At 47.1% G+C, this 23,137-nt stretch overlaps 1 pseudogene; it reads left to right on the top strand.

Moving 5' to 3' along the window:
- LOC126531888 (uncharacterized) overlaps nt 1–18,910 on the top strand; it is a 54,824-nt pseudogene extending 35,914 nt beyond the window's left edge.
- The last annotated feature ends 4,227 nt before the right edge of the window (nt 18,911–23,137 follow it).

Below are 23,137 nucleotides of genomic sequence, written 5' to 3'. Positions count from 1 at the left end.
AAACTCAGGGAATTTGTCCCTCTATCAGTGAAAATTAGCTGTAATTTTATTGAAAGGGTCGAAAGTCGCGGTAATGTTGGTCCTAGTACCAGACAGCCATCGTAATGAATCATCTTTGACGCCCTGTGGTCGGCTGGAGGAGTTGCCAGTGCACAGTCGATGACCGACTTTCGGCATTCCCTATAATTTGGACGGCTTCGCGGCACCACCCACACAGTCAATGTATCAAAACGCCTGAAATTTCCGACACAAGAGCTTTTCGCCGTCCGACTTTCCGGACGTTCTGCCATGACCGGTGGTCCGAAATGTCATTAACCAAAGCCACCACCACTACCATTTTGATTACCTCGCAACCTCGAACCCGCGCTCTCGCACGTATATCTGCTGGACGCCGTAGCCACCACTGCGGCAACGCTAGGCCTAGCTGCTTCGGCGTTCGTTATGAAGCTCCTGGTCGTTGGGTGCCGTGCTTTTTATGTGCCGAGAGAAAATCAACTCCTAAGAGGATTGCATGTGGGCACTGATCCAAGACGTAAAACAAAACTGAAGTGTGGCGTCCGGCTACAGTGACACGGGTGGTACACAACCCAGCAACAGCCGGAGTCGCACCATCTACTACGGGGACTACAGTGATCAGAGCAGGGATAAGAACAATCTTCAGACGAATACGGAGGTTTCAGTTCATGACCGATATGTGGGCGCCGGTCTCAACGAGTGCGAAAGAAGGTATACCATCAACGTCTATGTTGATGAAGTTGTGATCTCCAGGTGTTGTGAGCAGAGGAATTCCGGATCGGATCGTCGTGGCAGGCTCACGTCTCGGAGCCGCGCCCGTCAGTTTGCCGATGACCGGCGGGAGCTTGAGGGAGAAGTTGAGAGACGACGCAGACCTGAGCGGGGCAGGTGTGGGGATAGCGAGGGGGACTGATGGCGGTTAGTGATGGCGGATGTGCTGGCCATGACCGGCACTCGGAAACTACCACCTGGACGTCAGATGTTTCGATAGCTCTGCCAAGGCTGCAAGTTTTAAGCACTGCGACAATGGCAAGAAATCTGTCCAACGCTTCCACAACAGAAGCAGATAGCCGTGTCATTGGAAATGCGCCATTCTTCGGAGTTCATATAGCGAGGACGAATGCTCGGGCTTCTGTGTATTTGAGGTGCGGCGTGTGGACAGTAGTCAGGTCCGTTGACTGGGCAAAGCGTCTGTAATCCTGCCTTCGCGAGTTCTTGACCCACAACGGTTTGGTTAAGAAAAATGGTTGCATGGGACTCGTCGCGGTTATGCACCTGAAGGGTAATGGGGAGGCAGCGTCAATCTCGCGGCGGATGATGCGCACAATATTGTCGGATGCAGCAGGAACGGGTGGGAGTTGGAGGTCCTCGCAGGTAGAGGTCGCAGCCGTGTTCGGAAGACGTGTGAAGTTCTGAGTAACGCGGTGATTTCTCTTCTTCATAACGTCGGCATTCATTGATGACGTCTTGCAATGTGGAGGAGTTGCACTGTGCGAGCGTGAGCACGTCCTGGATGTACGTCACATAGGACTCTGTGCAAGTCTGAGCTCGGCATGGAAGTTCTTTCTGCGCAGCACGACGGCATCCGACGGGGCTGCTGAACAGTTTGATGAGCTTTTGATTACATACCTCTCGTAGATTTCTGCTCGTGGTTCAGAAATCACTCTTGTGCCGTGCCTGCCACGTAAATGATGGTGTTCGCTAGCATCATTGTCAGGTCCCAGTTGTTGCTAGAGCTCAATCTTTCGTACAGTTGAAGCTAGTCTTCGACGTCGATGTTGTCAGAGCCGGAAAATGTACCTGGGTCACGGGGTTGTGTGAAGACGAAGACTTTGTTGGTGGCGGATGGTTGAGGCACGGTTGGTTACCTGCTGGAAGCATCCTCGTCCGCACCGTGCGCTGGCATCGTCCGCCGCGTAGATCCGTCTTGAAACTTGAAAAACCCACACTCTCCAAGATATATACAACGGGCTGCATGTCAGGCATACAAGATGGAGCCTGTGCGCGTGACTATCGGCGATCGTCATCTTCGTCAGTCCTCTCATCATCGTTCGCTCCTGCAGCGCCTCGTGGCAATATAATTTTCGTTCGTGAAGCCAATTTTTTTCTGATGCGTAAGATTCTTTGTCTAACAATCAATTTGGATTTAAGAAAGGTCGATTGACGGAAACAGCTATACACTGAAGGAAGTTATACTCTGGAACATTGAAGCCAACTTTTTTTTTTGCTTTAGGCCTTTTTATTGATTTTAGTAAGGCCTTAGACAGTTTGAACTGTGACGTATTCACTCAATAACTATGCCCTGATGTGATCTCGACCGGTTGACGTTGGTCTTCACCGCTAGAATCATGAAAGGACGACAAAGGCGGGCATCGTTATGATGAAAAAACTGGAAAAGAATGTGTTCACTGCATTGGTATATGATTGTTACTCTATCCGAGTCTCGAGCGGTACAGCCTAACACGGGGCCAAAGACGGCATTCAACAACCCCTTGCGGTCTTCTGGTAGTCGATGTCTTTTTGGAAAACTTGGGCAATCTGCGGAAGTCTCAGTGCGTTTTTGAGGTTCAGAAGTCGACGAGCTCTTCCCGTTCGTGTCTCCTCCTTTGGATCCAGCCGTTTGTGTCTGCTCAGGGCGTAAAGGGGTGACGCTTTTTCGGGGAAGAGGGGCAATTATCTCGACATAGGAATGCCCGCTTGAATCTGTCCCATACTGTCTACAATACAAGGTGCGCATACAAGGTGGTGTACCTCAAGGGAGCGTACTGGGCCCCTTACTTTTTAGCGTTTATATAAATGACATCGTTGGCATAGAGTAAGATTTGTTATACAGATGGCCCAGCGAACTTGAACTAGAGTTTAAAGATATGCCAATACCACGTAGCACGAGAGAACCAAGGTAATGTTGTTTGTCGTCGCTTAGACATATTCAATTTATTTTTCTCATCCCAGCAAATTAGACATTTAGTCTTAATTATTCAACTTGTCAAATATTATAATTAGATGAAAACCTTCGACAAGAAAATTTAGAAAGGCACGCGAAACACCCGATCCAGCTTTCTGTTGCTCAATACGTGCTACGTGAAAGTGTTTCGTTTTTTTCGAGCATGAAACATGCTCGTAAATGCACTCGAAATTGCCGCGCGACTGGCCGCTCGAGGCACTTGCCGGGCAAATAGAGTGCACACGGGACGGCACGAGGACTCACAGCCCGAGCCTCTGGATCGACCTCTTCGAGATGGGAGAAGGAGGACAAGGGATTTGAAAGGATTTCCAGTTACAGAGAGGTCACGTGCATTATAGACTAAGCAGGAAGGTTTACCCTCCAGCACACGGCACATTAAGCAAGAGTCAGGTGGGGGTGTGGCACCTCCTTCAGGCACAAACGTTCCCAAGTCCGGTAACAATGAATCACTATACACCGGAAATTTATTCAGATGAATGTAAATTCTGTAACAACAGTGCGGACCTGAGCCGCTTGCTCTAAGCCTGCCCGGAGGCTATCATGAGGGTCGAACTCCCTCGCGGGCGGGGGTGGGTGGTCGCTCTCCTCAGCTCCGACCCAAAAAAAAACAGGCACGCTTAATCCGGCAGGCCGAAGACGCCGCCAGGGCCCATGGGATCGTGCCCGACGCCTAAGTTGGGTCCCCCCCCCCCCCCCGCATCCCCTGCAAAGGGGAGGGTGGAGACCCTTCGGCGAATTCAATAAAGTTTGTTCATGCTGATCATCGTTCCATAGGCAACTTCTGACTGCTACTCCTAAAGGCAGAATGCTTTCCTGAATTTCATTGTAAGAGCAGTTACCTTGTGCAATTATCGTATACTGGGCTCCCTTTTTTACTTCTCCTTCAACGCCTTCAAAGATTTTCGGATGAATGTTTCATTCTCGATGAAGAAGCCAGAAAAGTGGACCCGCAGTTCTGCCTCCTGGACTTTGCGTAGATTTAAAAATAACTATAAATTGCAGTGCTTTCAGCAGGAGCAAATGATATTGTACCCTATGGGCAGGGGGCAAATTGACTTCAAGAAGCGCCAAATTTAAACGGTAAAGACATTTGTTACAGCTGGAGTTCGAACGGTCATTGCATAACGAGTGCCATTCAGTCTGTTTGCACCCGCATGTTTCTGCGAGGCAGCAGGGAAGGAGAGGGAGGGTGTATGCGTGTACACGCGCTGAGCGTGCGTGTGTGTGTTCTTGTATTTGTGTGTGTGCGCTTGTTTGTGTCTCCGTGTTTGAATGTGTATGCGCACGAGTGCGTGCACGTATGCGTGTGGGAGCATACGCGCGTTTGTGTGTGCGTGCAGTTCCGGGTGCATGCGTGCGTACATTTTGGTGCGTGTGTGTGTATGTGTGTGTGCCTGTGTGTGTGTGTGTGTGTGTGTGTGTGTGTGTGTGTGCGTGCGCGTGTGTGTGTGTGTGTGTGTGTGTGTGTGTGTGTGTGTGTGTGTGTGTATGTATGCTTCCCTGTTTATGCCTACTCTCCGAGTTGAATGGGAAAGAGAGTTTATTTAATCTCGTATTTAAATCTACGAGACAAGAACGAATGACTCTGCATTTATAGCGCTCTCTTTCTGAAACCGAAATCAAGGCATAAATAAAAGACGCCTGAGCCGTCAATATCATCGCCCCAGATTTCATCACGATGGCACCGTCACCATCGGCGCGGCTCCGTGAGCCGCTACCGGCAGCTCACTCACTGTCTTCAAGCCAGCGACGCACTAAACCTGCACCATCATTGCATCATGTGTCGCTTCTACGAATAAGCAAGCTTTCGGCGGCACCTGTTGGCTGGTATATTAAAACAGTGAACTGCTTGCCTTCCAATAAGCAGCGTTAAGAGGAAGCTTTAGCTCAGGTGCTCCTATCGAAATCCATGTAAAAGGAGAAATTGTTTTGCTGGGCCACCACTGCACCAAATTTGGCTAGGTTTGTTGCATTTAAAAGAAAGATTTAAAATATAGTGACTGTTTCCAATGTTGGATATAGGTCGCCGACTTTTTTATTAAAAAGTGGAAAGAATCTGACATCTTCAGAAAACGAAACTATCAAACTTACAACACTGTAACTCAGCAAAGAAAAATTATGTAACAAATATGTGAATTGCATCTAATAGTACATCTAAAGCGGACAAAATTGATGCGTTACACATGAACCTCAATAAATTCAATAATATGTAAATGCAGCTTTTGCGGAACCATTGCACACAACGTAAGACAATCACGCAAGAAATCTAATGACAAATCAAATTTGTCCGCTTTCAATGATCTAGTGTATGCCGTTTACAGAACCGCGATATCTGTTTTTGATACAGAGCTAATAATTTGTAAAATTGGTGCTTCTATTGTATTCAAACTGCCGAATGTTTGAAAATCTTTTCAACAAGATTGAGGCCCTAAATCGAAATTCTGCTTTGAACAGTCACTAGAACTTAACTTTCTCTCTCAAATGCAACGAATTTCATTAAAATCTGTGAGGGGTATCTCAGAAAAGCGTTTTTGCCTTTTGCATGTATCTGAATAGGCTGCGTCGGAGTTTTTCCCCAGCTAAAGCTTCCTCTTAATAAAAATCGAAAGCGGACTGGCTACCAGGAACACGCTTACGTAGCCATATTATTCACATCACAAAAGTTGTGGGCGGTCAGGTTGACTTTATAGACTCTTTTTCTGCGTAACTTACGCTTTCCGACACTATTTAATTAGAAAATATTTGCTCGCATAGCTCTTACAGAAGCATGTTTAATCAAAATGTCTTCGCTCGGCTAGATAAGCTCGAGGACCAGGCTCCAAACAACTAATATTCTTTAGCCATTTAGGATCAATACTTGTAAATATATTTAGCGTAGCTTCATTAATTACACACACAACGTCTCAACTTATCCGTATCTAGAGGTTACCAATATGAACACTCGAATTATAAAAGGATCTCACGAAGACTTATATTGGTTAGTATTTTTATTCGGCGCAATTAAAATAGCCCGTATATTGATAGTGCATTAGGCTCCCTATGGAGCAAGTGCGAAAGCATGGACAGGTTTTCTTGGCACAAATGAAGTTCATGAGTTTAAAAGCACGTGCGCAGACGTGCACTTCTGCCTCTGCAACGGATTCTTATACATTTTACAAGAAGCACCTCAGTGCTACGGTACATCACAGAAGGTGTACGAGAACATTGTGTGCGCTCCCGATTACATTTCTGAGCGTTGCTGGCATCAGGCTCAATTTCCTGGTGTCATTAAGAATAAAAAGTCGCGGGACAGTTAAGCTTTGCATTTAAGAGGGGAACGCGATAGCATTCAAAGATCCCCGACTGCTTCTCACGCTTCCCGGCAAATGCAGCTTATGTAACTGTAATGTTTACCGGGAAACGCTGGCGGCGAACGCTATGTATGAAGGCGAGCGTTCTGGCAGAAATGCGGTCTCTTTCGTGGCCCGATCCCGGAGGTAGTGCACCGCCGCGCCAAGAAAATTACATCATTTTCAGATTTTTAACGTTGTTTCACTCTTTTAACAATTCAGTTTTAGAAGAAAAGAAAGAAGGAAAGAAGGAAAAAGAGAAGCAGAAGACAGGGAGGTGAACCAGAATAATGTCCGGTTGGCTACCCTGTACCGGGGGAATCGGGAAGGGGAAAACAAAGACAACAGGGCGAGAGAGGAGGGGAGGAAAGAACAAAATTAGCGGTGAGTTCACTGATGCGTGTGGTTTAATAGTTGTTGCACTAGTAGTCACAGACATTCACACGAGCCCGTCGCCCTCAAGAAGCACAAAAATGCCTTCACCACTTTATGGGACCGACGACCGATGGGGGCGGTATTACAGCAGCACCTGCACTGAAAGCGGCCGATTGTCCAGTTTTTGGAGAACATTAGCAAGTTCTTGCCTTTCTGGGGCATATCGTGGACAGTGGCACTGCAGGTGCTCGATATTTTCTTCGGTGCCGGAGACCTCAGGTGCTGTACTGTCGGTCACTCCAATTAATGTAGAGCAGGCCTTTGTGAAGGCAACTCCTAACCCAAGGCGACGGAGAAGCGTAGCTTCACGTCGGGGAAGTCCGAATGGAGGTCGGAGTTGCAGTGAGGTGTTTATTCGATGCAGTCGTGTAAGTCTTAAGTTTGGCGAGTTCCACTCGGCCAGTGAGCGACTGCGTTTCACGTGTAAAAACGGCCTTGCGGCGTCTGCCCTCGAAAGCGGAATTCGAAAGTTGTGCTCTCCTTGATGTGCTGTGCGAGCAGCGTTATCGGCGGAATCATTGCCACTCATTTCACAATGGCCAAGTACCCACTGAAAGACAACCTCGTGATCTTGTTGGACGTGATGGTGAAGTTTCACGATTTCGCATGTCAGCTGTTCTTGACAACCGACAACTGACTACGTGCACTGTAATGCCGATTTTGAGTCGGAGAACAGAGCCCATTTTCTCAGTTTTAGGAGATTTACCATAAAAGGTATGCGCTGTTGATCTAGCAAGGCATGGCATAGACATACGCCGAATTATGTACGAAAATTTTTTCTCACTGACAATGCCGCCGACGCCGACACGAGATTTTCTGAGGCACCGGACCCTTTACGCTTTCGCGATAAAACAGGTGCTTGGGGAAAGCATTCGATATTGTAGTGTTAGTCCGAAAGAAAGACAACACACTACGCTTCTTTGTAGATTACAGAAAGTTGAACCGTGTCACGAATATATTCTTCAGTACTTTGCAATTGATGGAGCAGTGTGGACATAATGGACACACGCGGATAGCGTGGACAAAAGTACTAATGTATTAGGATGGGTGTTTGCGGCAAATATTTAGGCTGTCAAATGTTAATACATAAAAAAAGTAAATACTGTAATTTTGTGACAGTTATTGCTAACATATGTAAAGTCACGTGAAATATGAGCTCCGACACAGTGCTCATGATGGAACTGTCCCCTGAAATACAGCGCAACATTGACACGCGAAGAACAGGTTTAATAACTTCCAATAGTCTGAAAGTGATTAGTCCCGCGACTTTTGCTATGTCTGCGCCACTGTGCAGTCTTGGGGGCCACTCTTACCACGAGCATTATATTTCAGCTAATATTCGAAGCAACAGTACATTATTATTATTTTTTACGAGTGAGCTTCCTTTAGCGTCCCACCACTGTTCCAAGGTTATCGCTTAGCTCAAGACGCGCCTGCATGTATTTCAAGTATCCATAATGTCGTCACTGGTTCAATAGCGAAAGAGAGTTATCTAATCAGATTGCACGCGTGAAGCGAATACTGGCGTATACATTCTCGATCACAGTTCAGCGCCCGCGATTGCGCTGCAATGTACGACCATTCCAATCTGATGGACCGATGCCTTGATTCATAGATCAGATTCAGAGGAAGCACTATTTTGCACGCAGCCATCATTGTGCTTTCATTATTTGCTTTTCCAGCGCAAGCTCGCCTTGTAATGAGTTATATTCGTGACTCACTCTGTTGGAGCTGCCTTGTTCTTCACACCGCTACAACTTGACAGTATCGACATGCTACATTTCCATTGAGTGAATAGTGAGAAAGGGACTAGGTTTTTTGTTGTACAAATAATCTTTTATTCACAACTGACTTTTTAATCTCAGAAGTTGTAAATGACAGCAACCTGGACACTAACAGAAGGTCTCAAGAATAAAGGAAATTTAAATGCTTATTAGCCTGCTTTCGCCTCGATGGCAAGGAAAGAAATTTCAAGTAAAATTGTCCTTATGATAATTTAAAGCCTATCCACTTGAAAAGGTCTCATCTGACTTCCCCTTTTGTAAGCTGATAAGCACTTGGAGGTGTTTTGTATTGTGGGTCGTTGACGTACGTCCAACCTTAAAACAAAGGGCCATTCCGAATTTTTATTTCGGGAAGGCGTGTCACCCTCCTGACTTTCACTCCAGTTCACAATCGCGAAAAAGATGAAATTTCTGCGTGAGTAGCGTCGTTAGTCCAAACCCACGAGCTACCGTAACTGAAATGGCCTGTATCGCTCTCATTTAGGCTTTGATAGGAAATGTATCTTTTAAATCGACGCGTCAGGAATCCGAAAGAACTGCCCTCGACTAGCGCAGCTAGGTTTCTTTCGATTTATACTTCGTCCTGTGAGAGATGAAGCAGGCCGCCGACAAAAAAAAAATTTCAGCATACCAATGAAAAGGGCAGATAATGGAAGTGTGGAAGGCAAAGAGTTTAATCATAGACGTGCCCCATTGGGTGCCCTGCACGTGGGAAGGGGAAAAATTTAATGGTAATTTAGCGGTAAATGCGAGAGAAATGCGGTGAGCATTACGTCTGTGAGGTCCCGGTTCCATGATTTATGCCACATTTACCAAATTGCAGTGTTGTTCAGTTCCTCATTCGGCACACGTCCTGTTTCTTCTAGGGTCTGGAGCACACCACCATGCATATATATATAAACTTTTCTAAGCGGTCCCATCTCCTCTCTACCTCTCCCACGTGACCAGCGTGACGCTTACACTTTTTTCCACTTTAACAATCCTAGTGCTACGTCATAAAATATTTATTTATTTATTTATTTATTTATTTATTTATTTATTCATTTATTTATTTATTTACATGTACCTTACAGGCTTTCGAGAAGGCATAGTGTAAGGGGCGAAATACGGTAACATATTTGTATGGAATCGCGAAAAACTAAACATCCGTATAATGAAAGGAGTATACACACAACATGTAAAATTAATACATTAGCAAATACAACATGTAGAGCAATAACAATAGGTGGTAAACAATAACATAATAGCATAATAACATTGTAAACGTTTTTTGCATGTTATAAAGTAGTAAGTATTGTAAAAAATTGGGACCACTGAAATTCTTTCAGTAACTTGTAGAAAAAATGCAGGAAAATTACAAAAGACATGACGTGTTTAGATGGTTGAAACGGTATATTCATCGGTTAGCAAATTGCGAAATGCATTGTGTTTAGATTGGCATGCAATGGTATCTGGTAGAGCGTTCCATAAACGGACCGCACGGGGAAAATCTGAAAAATAAAAAGCGTGTGCGTTGCCATAAATTCGGGTGTAGCTGAACTGACTGTTCAGTCGTTGTGACGTCGAGGATGCTTTTTTGAGGTTTGAGAAGGCTAGGCCAACTGTGTGAACTAATCTATGAAATAATAATAGAAGGGCAATATCACGGCGAGTAGTTGGTGGTTGCAACGAAAGATCGATTTTTATTTGGGTTACACTTGACTGGTTACTATAATTTTTTGAATAATTGTAATTTTTGTGCAAGATCATTTTGGAGTGCTGCGCGGTCAAAGGGATAGTTAATCGAAAGGTATACAATGCAGTCGTCATCAAATAATCGTACAGAAGATGATATATTGCTCGGTAAGTCGTTAATGTAAATTAAAAAAAGAAGAGGTCCAAGTACACTGCCTTGAGGTACACCAGAGGTGACGTCAGAGAGGCCAGAGGAAAAGTTATCAACAACAGTGAACTGTTCGCGATTAGTAAAAAAAATTACGAATCCATGATAGGGTTAGTGAGTCGAGTTTAATTGCTGAGATCTTTGATATCAGGCGACTGTGGGCTACACGATCGAATGCTTTCGAGAAGTCCAAAAAGGTGCAGTCAGTTTGTTTATTACTGTTCATATCAAAGTGTAAGTCTGACGTGAATTGTAGCAGTTGGGTTTCGCAAGAAAATCCTTTTCGGAAACCATGTTGTTCCGGGTAAAAGAAGTTATTCCATTCAGGATGATAATATATATGGGATGCGATAATGTGTTCCAGCATGTTGCAGCAAATGCACGCTAGTGATATAGGAGGGTAATTATCACTAGAACTCTTGTTACGTTTCTTAAAGACAGGGACTACTTTTCCTATCTTCCAGTCCGTAGGAAGCATACCAGTTGTAAGGAAGGGGTTAAATAGGTGTAGGAGAATTTTGCTTGATACTAGTATTGTGTGTTTAGTATCTTAAAATTTATACCATCTATGCCAGAGGATGAGGATATCTTAAAGTTATCTGTGAGATCGACTACACCTTTTAAAGTGATAGTGATGGGAGCCATGTACTGGAAATCAAAATCGGGAACAAAACGTGTGTTACAACTATCTTCTCTTGTAAAGACGGATGTGAAAAACGAGTTTAATGCTGTCGGACATTGACTGTCCGTAATAGGTGCGTTGTTTTTATCCTGCAATGAAATATTACTCACTTATTACTTGGGTTAACTATGTTCCAGAATTTTCTTGGATTGCTTGTAAGAATTCCCGGTAAGTCTTTTGAAAAATATTTATTCTTGGCGACCAGTAAAGCTACGCAGTACTCTTTTAGATTGCTTTTGTATTTATCCCAAGCCAATGTTGTTTGTACGCGCTTTTCGTTTTCATATAGGCGTTTTTTCTTGTTTCTCATTCTGTGAAGAGTTTTAGTAAAACATGGGTTGGAATAATCGTTAGTAACAAGAGGAACGTGCTTTTCAATCAATGCAGACAACTTATCTCTGAATAGAACCCATTTTTCATTGACAGATATGTTGTAAAAGGATGGCTCCAATACATCAATAAAAAAGTTGTCTAGTTCTAAATTGATGATATTATAATTACCTTTATTGTAGTCTCTAATTTCCTTTGTTGTGGAACCGGTGGACGCGCACGGAATATCGATGGTCACTTGGAGTAGCTGGTGATCACTGAATCCATCTAAGTAAGTTATATGTTTGACAGTTGCTGGAGCTGTTGTTCAAATGAGATCCAAAATATTGGAATTGCAAGTCGGTTGATTAACTACTTGAAATAGGTTAAAATATAATGTTAAGGAAATAAATCTTGTGCACATATGACACTAAGCGGATAAATTAACCCAGTCGATTAAAGGAAAACGGAAGTCTCCAAATAGGTACATTATAACTGCCTGATACAGACCAATTACTTCATTAATACTGTCAAGTAATGCAGTTACGAAGGAAAAATCAGAATCCGGCGCACGGTAACAGTTACCGAGCAGTACATTCACGGTTGATACAGAGCGAGCTACCCAAATGATTTCGAGGTTAGTATGGGCTTGAACAACAAAAGATGTGATATTCTTTTTAATTCCTATCATGACAGCGCCCCCTCTTTTCTTATCTCGGTCGCGCCTGTGCATGTTGTAGGTTGTGTTACCGGGGAAAATTTCGTTGTCAGTTATTCCAGGGTTTAACCGGGTTTCTGTAAAAGCAAGAGCATCCGAACTGCAATCGTCAAGAAAAGAAGAAACAAGATCGCGCTTTGACATAATACCACGGATGTTAGCAAACGACGGTCATAAGGATGAAGAAGTAAACGTTTGATTTGGTTTATGGTGATTGCGCACATGCGTATTGTGCCGGAGCTATCTGTTGACCATGACAAGTGCATTGGTTGAGACATCGTGGGTGTACATCTCAGAGTCTATGCGCATTCGGTCAACATGCAACTTAAAAGCTTTGTTATTATTCTTAGCAAAGCTAATTAATTTCCGCCTCCCTTATCGCGTCGCGGGAGAAACAACCTCCCGGATTGAAAACGTCGATCCCTTAAGTTTAGGTGCTGAAGCCAAGATACGCACTTTGTCTTTGAAAAAAGTGACCTTTGCTGATTGGCCTGCGTTTTTCTGGCGAATGTTTGCCCAAACGGTGCCCGCGCTCGAATTGTTGAGCTGTCGTGGACGCGCCATGTTTTTCTAAGCAAAACTTGACAATCTTTTGCTCGGATGCAGCCCAATCTTCTTTGGGATCATCATCTATTCCAAAAAACAAGAGATTCGAGTGGCGTAGTCTATTTTCAGTGTCATTACATCTTGAAGATATGGCTGCCACTTGCTTGGAAACGTTGCTTATAGCATCAGAATTTGTCCGGGCTTCGGCTGTGGAATACGAAGAAGTGGCGGATTCTAATTTTATGATTTTTGCACTGAGCAGCTTGATTTCGTTTTTTGCTGCCTCTTGCTTTTGTTTCGTCTCCTTAAGTACAGCGATTGAAGCAGCGGGACAATTTTCAAGCTTTCGAATTGATTCTAGAGCCTGGGCAAATGCATCAGCTTCAGTTTTGTACATTGGACCAGGATTTGGTTCAACGTCTCCAGAAAGTATGAGCAGAAGGGCAGAAAAAGCATTGTGAATGTTGGAATACAACAGCAAAAACAGCTTAAACAAATCATGAAGCTCTACAGGGCAGGAGACCACACATAAACAGTAGTTACAGCTCCTAACACACGCCGCATTATTCAGGTAACTGACCTGTAACAAGAACCAGCGTGCGCGTTCCATTCCCGGTGCGCTGTCGCGCCCAACGTGCGCTGTTGATGGCTGGCATTTAAGGCTTCCGCACGCTGTGTCGAGGGTAGTCGTCGCACGCCCCGGTTGCCAGTTGGTGAAGCAAGCTTCGTCCAGAACCGGCTTCCAGCGCTATGATTCAGACAGTGGTAGTGATAACTTGACACCAAAGTTCTGGCTTGGGGGAACAAACCAAGAACAGACCGCCCAGGGGATAGCACCCTGTAACAAGAACCAGCCTGAGCGTGCCATACCCGCTGCGCTGTCGTGCCCTAGATAACGATAAACAGAGAGATAAACTGAGAGATAACGAAAAATAATGAAGAGGTGGCGTGAGTGAACCCTGCAGTACACACAGTGCAGGCACTTTCAATAAGCACGGTTGGTCTTCTGTGGCCTTGTGAATTGAATGATGCTTAGACCAAGTTCACAGGATATTTTTCGCCGATAGTGGTCTGCCTTCGAACCGGGTAATAGTTGCTCACGGAGCAGAGGGTTAAGTGTGGAAGTATCAGAGAAGGGGTTCTGTACTGTCTCATCACCAACCGAAAATTGCATGCGCGCTGCTGGATATTCCTAGAAAATTCTATATGCGACGGCCAGCCATATGCAACATAGCAGCGTTGTTTTGCAATGGCAGATTCCAGGTGAGAGAGAGGATGATTATTGAGGTGAGACGCTACCTTTTGCAGCAATTTAGGATTAAATGAATGAGTGAATGAATTCATTAAAAAAAGGAGAACCGAACGTCGGTGGAAGCACGTCCCCGTAGATTGGGAAAGGAGCGAGGTACAAAAAGAGAGAAAAAAAGAAAGAGTTCAGGTAGCAGGCGAAGTCGCCGTTAAGGGTCGAGAGAATATAAGCGTGAATTTCTGAAACCAGTTTAATTTCAGTGTAGATGTGTCATGCAGCGAGCAAATGATTGGAGTCACCACCCAGCATGCGTCCTTTGCGGTAGTATAAGCCCCCGCCGTTCTTAGTAATTAACGTTTACCAAATACCAATCCTGGCAATTACTTATTCATCTGCCATACCTCGCCGCGTATTTTGTTCAGCGTGACGTCAGCGTTTTATTCAGCGTTTATCTCTGCGAAAATGAGTTCAAGCTCCGTTTATTTGCATTACAACGGCGGGCGTAATCAAGCAAAAAGTGAAAGCATTAGAGGCCGCCTGAGCACTCTGTGTAGATTACGCACGACATTGATAGCAAGAATACAACATTATAAGAGAATATAATTCGAAAACAAGTTCACTTATTTTTACAATGCAGTATAAAGGAACTGCCTCCACAGTATACCTGTGGACAATGCAAATAATAAACATACTGAAAAAAAAAAGTCTTGTAGGTCTGTAGTAAACAAACTAGACCATTCGCGTCTTTCATCGCGTCACATGCGCACAGTGCTCTCTGGAGCTCTCTGGGCGTCGTTATATTAGCCTCTTTACAGCTGTAATTACCTGTGACCCCCCACAAAAGCATTGAAGAAACTGCAGCGCTTACCGCTCTACTAACGTGCGAGTCCTGAGGAGAGGTAAACAGAATGGTAGAGAGGAAGCAAGGAGATGAGGCAGAGAATGGGTAAAACCGGCGGCAATCGCGAAACGAGTGATTAACAGCCTTGCCACTCTTCGCTCGCAGTTCCCATACAGGAGGGAGGGTTGTCACAGAGAAAAGGTTATGTTAAGGAAACGAAGGTGAGGAAACGCTACTACTATAGACACGACAACAGTTGTGGGCCAAATGGAAGGTACAGTACTGTACGGTTCTGCTTTTTGTCAAAAACAAACACCATGCAAATTCGTCAAGCGGAATATTCACGGAGGGCGTGCAGATGCAAAGCCACATTAAATCGCCGTAGGGTCTATGCAACACTAAGGAAGCGGTCGGACGTCAAATCAACGCTTCTGTGCCCGCCACGGTAGCTGTGCGGCTATGGCACCGCTCGACGTCGTGGTTTGGATCCCTACCGCGGAGCTGGATTTCGATGGGAGCGAAATACAAAAGCAGTCGTGCACTTAGATTTAGGTGCACGTTAAAGAACACCAGGGTTTCAAAATTAATCGGGAGTCCGACTCTACGGCGTGCCTCATAATCTTATTATGGTTTTAGCACGTAGATCCTCATAGTTCTGCCTACACGTCAGCCGCGATGCAATGTGCCATGTGAAGCAGTGACAATGCTCAACCCCCTCATGAGTTATAAACATTGGCACACAACAATGCCTCAAGCAAACAAGTCTCGCTGTAAGTTGTGTACTACGCGGACAAAAAGCAGTGGTGCACGCAAGGTGACATTTGCCATCAACTCGCTACTCTCGTATTGCACTAAATGCTTAAGAAATTATACATTCGCAGTCAGCATTACCGCTACTTCTCGTCAATATAAGCAAACAACATAAAAGCTTCACTTACATCGATTCCCACAGTGCATGGGATCCCCATAATTTTTTCGGCTGTGAATGAATATGCTTAAGATTGGCGCTCATTAATACAATATTTTCATTCGCAGTGAGCAAAAGCGGCTTTAGTGTCCACGGTAGAACGGCTTTAATCTCATGGTCATTACATCATTGCCAACTTCCGTGGGATCGTAGTCGTCAAAATGGGATATAAGTGACAGGGAAATCAGGAAGTTGATGAATGGCAAGACAGAAGCTTGCACAAGACCTCAGGAAAATAAAATTTATTTTTAAGCAGCATGGTAGGGGCCGTGCTATGGTTTCAGCGTCTAGTAATAATCCTCCAAAATATGAGCAGAGGCTGACAAAACTGCAGGCATTTCGGGAAAAGTGAACTCACTGGAAATCTCAGGACAGTACTAGCTTAAATATAAAATATGACTTAAACATAAAAAAAAACATAAAGTTGGTAGCCAAAATTCTGCACAAATAAATTGGCTGTTGAAGGAGTTCAGCCGAAACCCGATGGTGCGAAATAAGGCGAGAATATGGGCAAGTGTTGTAGAGAGGTTAAGTAGGTCTTGTGGCCGACGCCAGCGCCCGGAAACTGTCAGGCGACTGCACATATAAGCGAGATGCCTGGTCGTCAGTCGTTACAGGGTGATTCGGGTATAAAATTTTGGGCGCGGACTCCATCACATTAAATACAATGCACTCTGCGGTCATTCTTTGACGACTGGTACCAATTCTCGCGCCATGACGATGCAAACAAATTGTCTCAAGTGCCGACTATCACCTTCCTCGAACTGCCAACATTCCTAGTTGCTTAGTGGATGTAGTGTTGGGCTGCTAAGCACGATGTCGCGAGATCAAATGCTAGCCGCGGCGGTCGTATTTTGATGGGGCGAAATGCGAAAACACCCGTGTACATAGATTTAGGTTAAAGAACCCCAGCTGGTCCAAATTATAACGGAATCCCGAACTAACGCGTGCCTCATAATCAGATAATGGTTTTGGCACATGAAACCCCACAATTTATTATTTACTATTCCTTAAAAATGTTTTTGGGGGTCGCACAACTCTTGAATACAAGTGTCAGGAGTTGCGCGCCAGGTTTTGAGTATGTGGTTAGCCATTTTGGCGTTCGACATCTGCTAGTCTACAGTGCGGTTATATTATATAGGCGGAACGAAAACATGGTAGACAATATAGAGAACGGACAAATCCCGCATATATTACTGAACAATAATCTTTAATAGTGGTCTTCTTTTATGCACGTGGATAACCGTGACAGGGCTGTACTTACACAAGTAACTGGAAGTACTGTATATGTCATGCCCAAATGTGCACCTTGCCCGGTGGCCAGTAAATGGGACGTAATAGTGTGAGCAGCTTCGGCCATAGCATGTTAACGGACGACCCCACGGAGAAGGTTTGTACAATTCTTGCGTCTGCCTTTTGCCTCAAAGTGCAAAACCAACTTCTCCATGTATCCATCTAAATAGTTATGCACATCTAGATTTGGAGCTGCTGCGGTGGCCTATGAGTGCGGATAGAAAAGTCGCTAGGGAAATAATTGGGGGCAGCTTAACGAAATCGACAAGTCAAAATGAAGAGCCGTCCACGACGGCGTCTCTCGTAGACGCTGTGCGATGTTCGGAAGTTCAGATAATGTGCCGACTGAAGAAAGGCTGCTGCGGGTTGCTTCAGACGATTACCCTAGCTTGCTTACTCCTTAGTATAAAAAAAGGAAATGAGAATAAATGAACCGTATCAAAATCCCCGAATTCATCGTCGCTCACTGCGACTAAACGCTCTTAGGATGATGAATCATTTCCATGCGACGAGCGGCTACGCTTTATCAGGAACAGTGATAACGCCTGCGGGACAAGCATTGTGGCGAGGTTCAATACCCAGGAATAGCTTTTAATTATTTTATTTTGTTTTATTGACGTCATCACGCGTCACAGCGGGAAGATTGAAAAGCTTAAGGTCAGTACGCCACGTGGCGGCGCTCACGCGAACTAAACCCTCCTGTCCAGAAAAGCTGGATACGAGTACAAAACGACAGGAACGCGCGCAGCCATTGTGCCAGCCGCATTATGCCCAACACCGCCGCAACCTGTTAGCGCTGGTAGCGCCGACGGCGGGAGCACGCCCAAGAAACGCGCCGTCGCTCGCGCCCGATCAGAACTGCAACCCGAGTTAGGCCAGTTTTAAAGTACGCTGTCAGCAATTAAAAGAGCCTCCGCTTTCTCGGAGAAAATATGGCCCACGTGAAGTCCACCCTCACGGCCAACGGTAAACGGTTTGGAACAGTCGAACATTATATCGAAAATGTCATAACCTCCGCCATTGCCGCGGATAAGCCTGTCTCGCCACAACACCACACGCCCACTTCACCAGCACACGTGGTCCTCTTCCTACCGTCGGGCGCCCGGGCCGACCCCAACAAGCATCAAGATGGCCAGGCCAGATGAAATGTTCCGCATTGGTCAGTGGAACTGCAGGAGTTTCACTACGCGGAAAGGGGGGGGGGGGTGAGGGCTCCCTGCAGCAATACCTACGCAGCCACGACGCCAAGCCCCACGTAATCCTACTGCAAGAAACTCTCACACACACCGCCACGTTCACTGCTTACCAGTAGTTACCCGGCCTCACGGGAGGGCGCGGTAACGCCACGCTGGTCTCTAAAAAGCTCACCTGCCTCACGCGCGACCTCGGCACGTCCGAGGTTGACAACGTCATGACGGAGATTCTCCCAAGCGACGCGTCCCGACAAAGTGTGTACATCCTCAACGTGTACAGCCGCCCTAGACAAAAGAGTCACCGTTTCCGACGCCTATTCCAGAGAGCCATCCGTCTGGCAGGCTCAAACCGGCTCGTGATCGCTGGCGACTTTAACGCTGCGCATCGCACCTGGGGTGACGTGTATGACACCCCCCAGGGTACGCCGCTGTGGCAGCATGCGAATGACCTGGATTTCACCCTAATGACGGACGAGGCGTTCCCTTGTGTGTTCCCTTGTGTTGAAGAACACAGCCCACGCACGCTGGTCGAATCTTGCGGAGAATCTTGGCAGCGACCATCTCATACTGGCCTCTCACTTACCCACCATCGTCAGGAAGCACAAGTCGTACAAGGGAGTCGACTGGGACCTCTTTCGCAAGACTCGCGCCTCACGACTCCCTCCCGACACTGCCCCCGAACCTCGAGAGGTGGACGGCTGAGCTCAAGGCCGACGTCGGTGAGGCCACGAGAACAGTCAGCTCGGACATGTCAATCGAGAAGATGGACAGCCACCTCGCCCACTTGCTCGAGGCCAAACAGTCTCTACTGACACAAGGGAAGAGCCAGCGTCTAAACCCCAGGCTCCGCAAACGCATTGCATAACTGAACAAGAACATAACCGAACACTGTAGCACTCTATCCAAATAGCAGTGGGACGAGGTCTGTAACTCGGTCGACGGACAGGTCGGCAACGGCAAGACGTGGAACCTCCTCAAACACGACGACACCAACACCCGCACGAACCAGCGCCACTCGCTCACATAAGTCCTTCACCAGGCTAAAGGCACCGCTTCGCCGGAATGACGTCCTCAAGGCCCTTGTGCATAGGTACCTACCCATACCTACAGGCCCGCCGACCCTACATCCCGATTGCACAGGTACCGACAACACCCTCCTCAACGCCGAATTTTTCGTCGAGGAGGTACGCCGGGCTCTCCACGAACTGAACGGTCGTTCCGCCCCGGGCTCTGATGGCATAACCAACAAGCTCCTGCGAAACTTGGACGACCCCTTAGTCGTGTACTTCGCGGGCGCCATCAATGACGTGTGGAGGCGGAGCGAGTTACCTGACGTCTGGAAACTGGCCCAGACGATCCTCATTCCAAAACCGGGCAAAACACCTGGCCTCAATAACCTTCGCCCCATCTCGCTAACGTCGTGCGTGGGTAAAGTGGCCGAGCATGTCGTACTCAACAGAGTCGGTCGCTATATGGAAGTTTCACACAACGCATGATCGGCTTCCAACCCGCGCTCTCGACGGAGGATACGATGCTTCTGCTGAAACACCGGATCGTAGGCGCCGGGGCCACTTGGGGCACCCGCGCCATACTCGATCTTGACTTGGAGAAGGTGTTCGATAGCGTCGAGCACTCGGCAATACTTAAGGCGATCGCGGACCTAGGGCTCGGGCGCCGGTTCTACGAATTTGTCCGCTCCTTCCTAACCCGTCGCAGGGCCGTGATCCGTGCCGGAGATCTCACGTCGGAAGAAGTCGAGCTTGGACAACGTGGCACCCCCCAGGGCTTCGTCCTCTCGCCGACGCTGTTCAACCTGGTGATGATCGGGCTCTCCGAACGCCTCTCGAAGATACAAGGTCTCAACCAAGGTCTCAACCATCCGCGGACGACATCACAATCTGGTGCTCCGCGGGGTCGTACGGCTTTATTGAATCCGTTCTGCAGGAGGCAGTCGAAACCGCCGAGTCCTACTTCGACCACACGGGCCTCATGTGCTCCTCCGCCAAATCGGAGCTGTTGGTTTAGTGTACAAAATGACAGGGCAAAAGGCCTAAGGGATGGAAATCCCCGACCGAGCGCAACATCACCGCCCGCACCAGAGACGCTTGCCCACTCCCCAGGGTTGACTCCAACCGAGTACTGGGAATGATAATCGAGGCGGGTGGATCAAACATCCAAACGGTCCACAAGCAGACGACAAAGACAGACAATGCTACACGACTCGTACGCAGAGTGGCCAACCGTCACAACGGCCTCAAAGAAGACAACCTGCGACGTCTCGTACACGCATTCGTCCTATATCACTTTACCTACGTCGCAGCAATGCACAAGTGGAAACAATCGGAGCGTGACAAGCTCTACACTCACCCGAAAGGTAGTGAAGCGGGCCCTCGGGCTCCCGATCACGACGCCGTCGTATCGACTCCTCGAGCTTGGGATGTACACCCGTGAGCAAAAGTATACGGACCAGGGATTGCACGATAAAACTCATTTTCTCCTCTGTCTGTGAATGCAAGTTGAAAGTAAAAACTATATTCCAAACTTGGCATTACGAATTTTCTAGTGCACCCGTCAGTTTTCATTGATGCGTGTTAATTACGAAGAAATTCTGTTTTTTCGGTGACCTTGTGGTCCGTGTACTTTTGCTCATGGGTGTACAATACGCTCGAAGAGGTCGCTGAGGCTCAGGAGAGAACGCAGCTGATACGACTGACGACAGCGAAGACGGGCCGTCACATCTTGCGCGAGCTCGGTTACTTCCCACAGAACACCCAGGATCCACCGGAGTTTACGCCGGTTCCCCGCGAGCTCCGCGATCTGATCACGATCACACCCATTCCGCGAAACGTACATCCGGAACACAAGCGAGGCAGACGCCTAGCCTGGGCGACTGCATTCCTCAAATGCATAAACAAGAAAGCGGACGACGTCGCTTTCGTGGACGTCGCCGCCTACCAATGCAACCGAGCCTTCGCCGCGGTAGCGGTCTCGTCCTCGCAGCGGACACTAAACGCCGCCACGGTACTCACACGCGACGCCGAGGTGGCGGAGCAAGTGGCCATAGCCCTGGCAATGCTCGACGACAAGCGAAAGATAATATTCAGTGACTCGAGACCGGCCATCAAAACATTCCAGAGAGGAGTCGTCTCCGACCAGGCGTTACGCGTCCTCCGCGGCGCTGATCCGAGCACCCTCAAACACCACACCGTCATCTGGTTTCCTGCCCAGCTGGGTCGGATCCCGGGCACCCCGTCCAACCTCAACGAGACAGCCCACGACGCTGCGCGCGCGCTACCGATCGCCCCATCATCCCCGGGCAACCGCGTCTCTGTGAGTTGGAGGCGAACAGGGACGCCCCAGTAGCGTACCATGAAATCACTAAACACTTTTACTTGTGACCACGTCTCCTTCCGGCCCCGCACAACAAAATAAACAGGCTGCAGGCGCTAACACTACGCTTGTTACAAACACATACCTATCCCAACCCCACCACGTTACACGTGATCTACCCGGACATCTGTCCCGACGATGCCTGCCCCTCGTACGGGGTCGCGGCGACACTTGCACACGCCCTCTGGGAGTGTAGAAACGCTCCGCCTGACTCTTCCTCAGACAAGTGGGAGAAGACCCTATGAAGCCCGCTCCTACAAGACCATCAATGGGCCGCCCAGCAGGCTCGCGCAGCGGCCGCCAGGTACGGAGTCGGTCCCTGCGTGGGAGACGCCCACTGCGCACTGACGTGCGTCCTGCAGGACCTTTCTCAAACGGACACTTAAGTGAAAGAATAAATCAGGTTAGACTAATAAATCACTGTTTGAGAACTCTGCAGGCACACATTTCAAAATAATAGCTTGATTATTAGATGAGGAAATGAAGGTTGAAGTATCAGTATTTGAATTTCGCGCCGAAACCCCGACGTCAGTAGGTCACAATGACGTCAGGGATTCCAAAGTATGTTTTCGCATTTGGGCCGCGTTGGCTGAGTATATGTTCCCGAAACTTGCCATGTTTAATATTTGGTTCCTTTAGAACACACTGTAGTCAAACTGTACTGCTATATACTTAAGTAGGCCCTAGAAGACGCCATCAAGATCCATGACGTCACAGCGACCAGGTGCGGGAGCTTCAAGGAGGCGTCGCCACCCGTCTTCGGTTCTTGCGCTTTTTCTGGCTTACCAAGCGTCTTATCGTGGTAAGAGTGGTGTTTTTGGTGTCGTAGAAAGGTAATTTACTGATGCAGAAGAAATATTTTCTTTTTTGTGTCCTTTAAAGTTTGTCCAATGCAACCCCAAAACACTTCTGAGGGCTACTGCGAAAGCACTAAATGGAACACATGGGGGCATACTTTGGGAAACTACATTACGAAGCAAAAGTGAATCATAATAGTTTCCCAATGTAATCCTCCTTGTAGTTCCCCAATGTGTTTCCTTTAGTGCTTTTGCAGTAGGCGCCGGAAGTGTTGCGAACTCCCCAATTTTTTGTCCTTCTGTAAATTTATTGAGACTTTGACGCAAGACTGGAACGGCGGAATAAAACCGCCTTGCCAAATTCCACGGCAGCCCTTTGAGACGCTTGGCGTGTTAGCCCGCGTCGTCTGGCAACAATTTACTCGCAAAACGTGAGCGCGTGCCTCTTTTGCCAGACGACGAAGCACGGCCGCACTGGACCTCCGCGGGACAGAGCCCAGTATGGCCGTGGATGAAGATATCAGTTACGGGACACGTTTCAATCAGTCGTGCCCGCGGCCTTTTATGATTCCTGACCTTTTAACGCTGAATGCAAGTTCCGATTTCTCTGCAAGGTTCACCATGATGGCTGAAGGGCGCGCTCGTCACTGAAATATGTAGCGTCTCTTTTGTGGTAGTAGTAGGATTAGCAATAAACTTTGCTTATAAAAACAGCAGGCAACGACCGTAGGGGACCAATTTT

This window comes from Dermacentor andersoni, chromosome 4 (genome assembly GCF_023375885.2).
Source record: "Dermacentor andersoni chromosome 4, qqDerAnde1_hic_scaffold, whole genome shotgun sequence".
NCBI classification, from domain to species: Eukaryota; Metazoa; Arthropoda; class Arachnida; order Ixodida; family Ixodidae; genus Dermacentor; species Dermacentor andersoni.
Note: the sequence above shows the minus strand (reverse complement) of the source record. Positions and strands in the feature narration are given on the sequence as shown.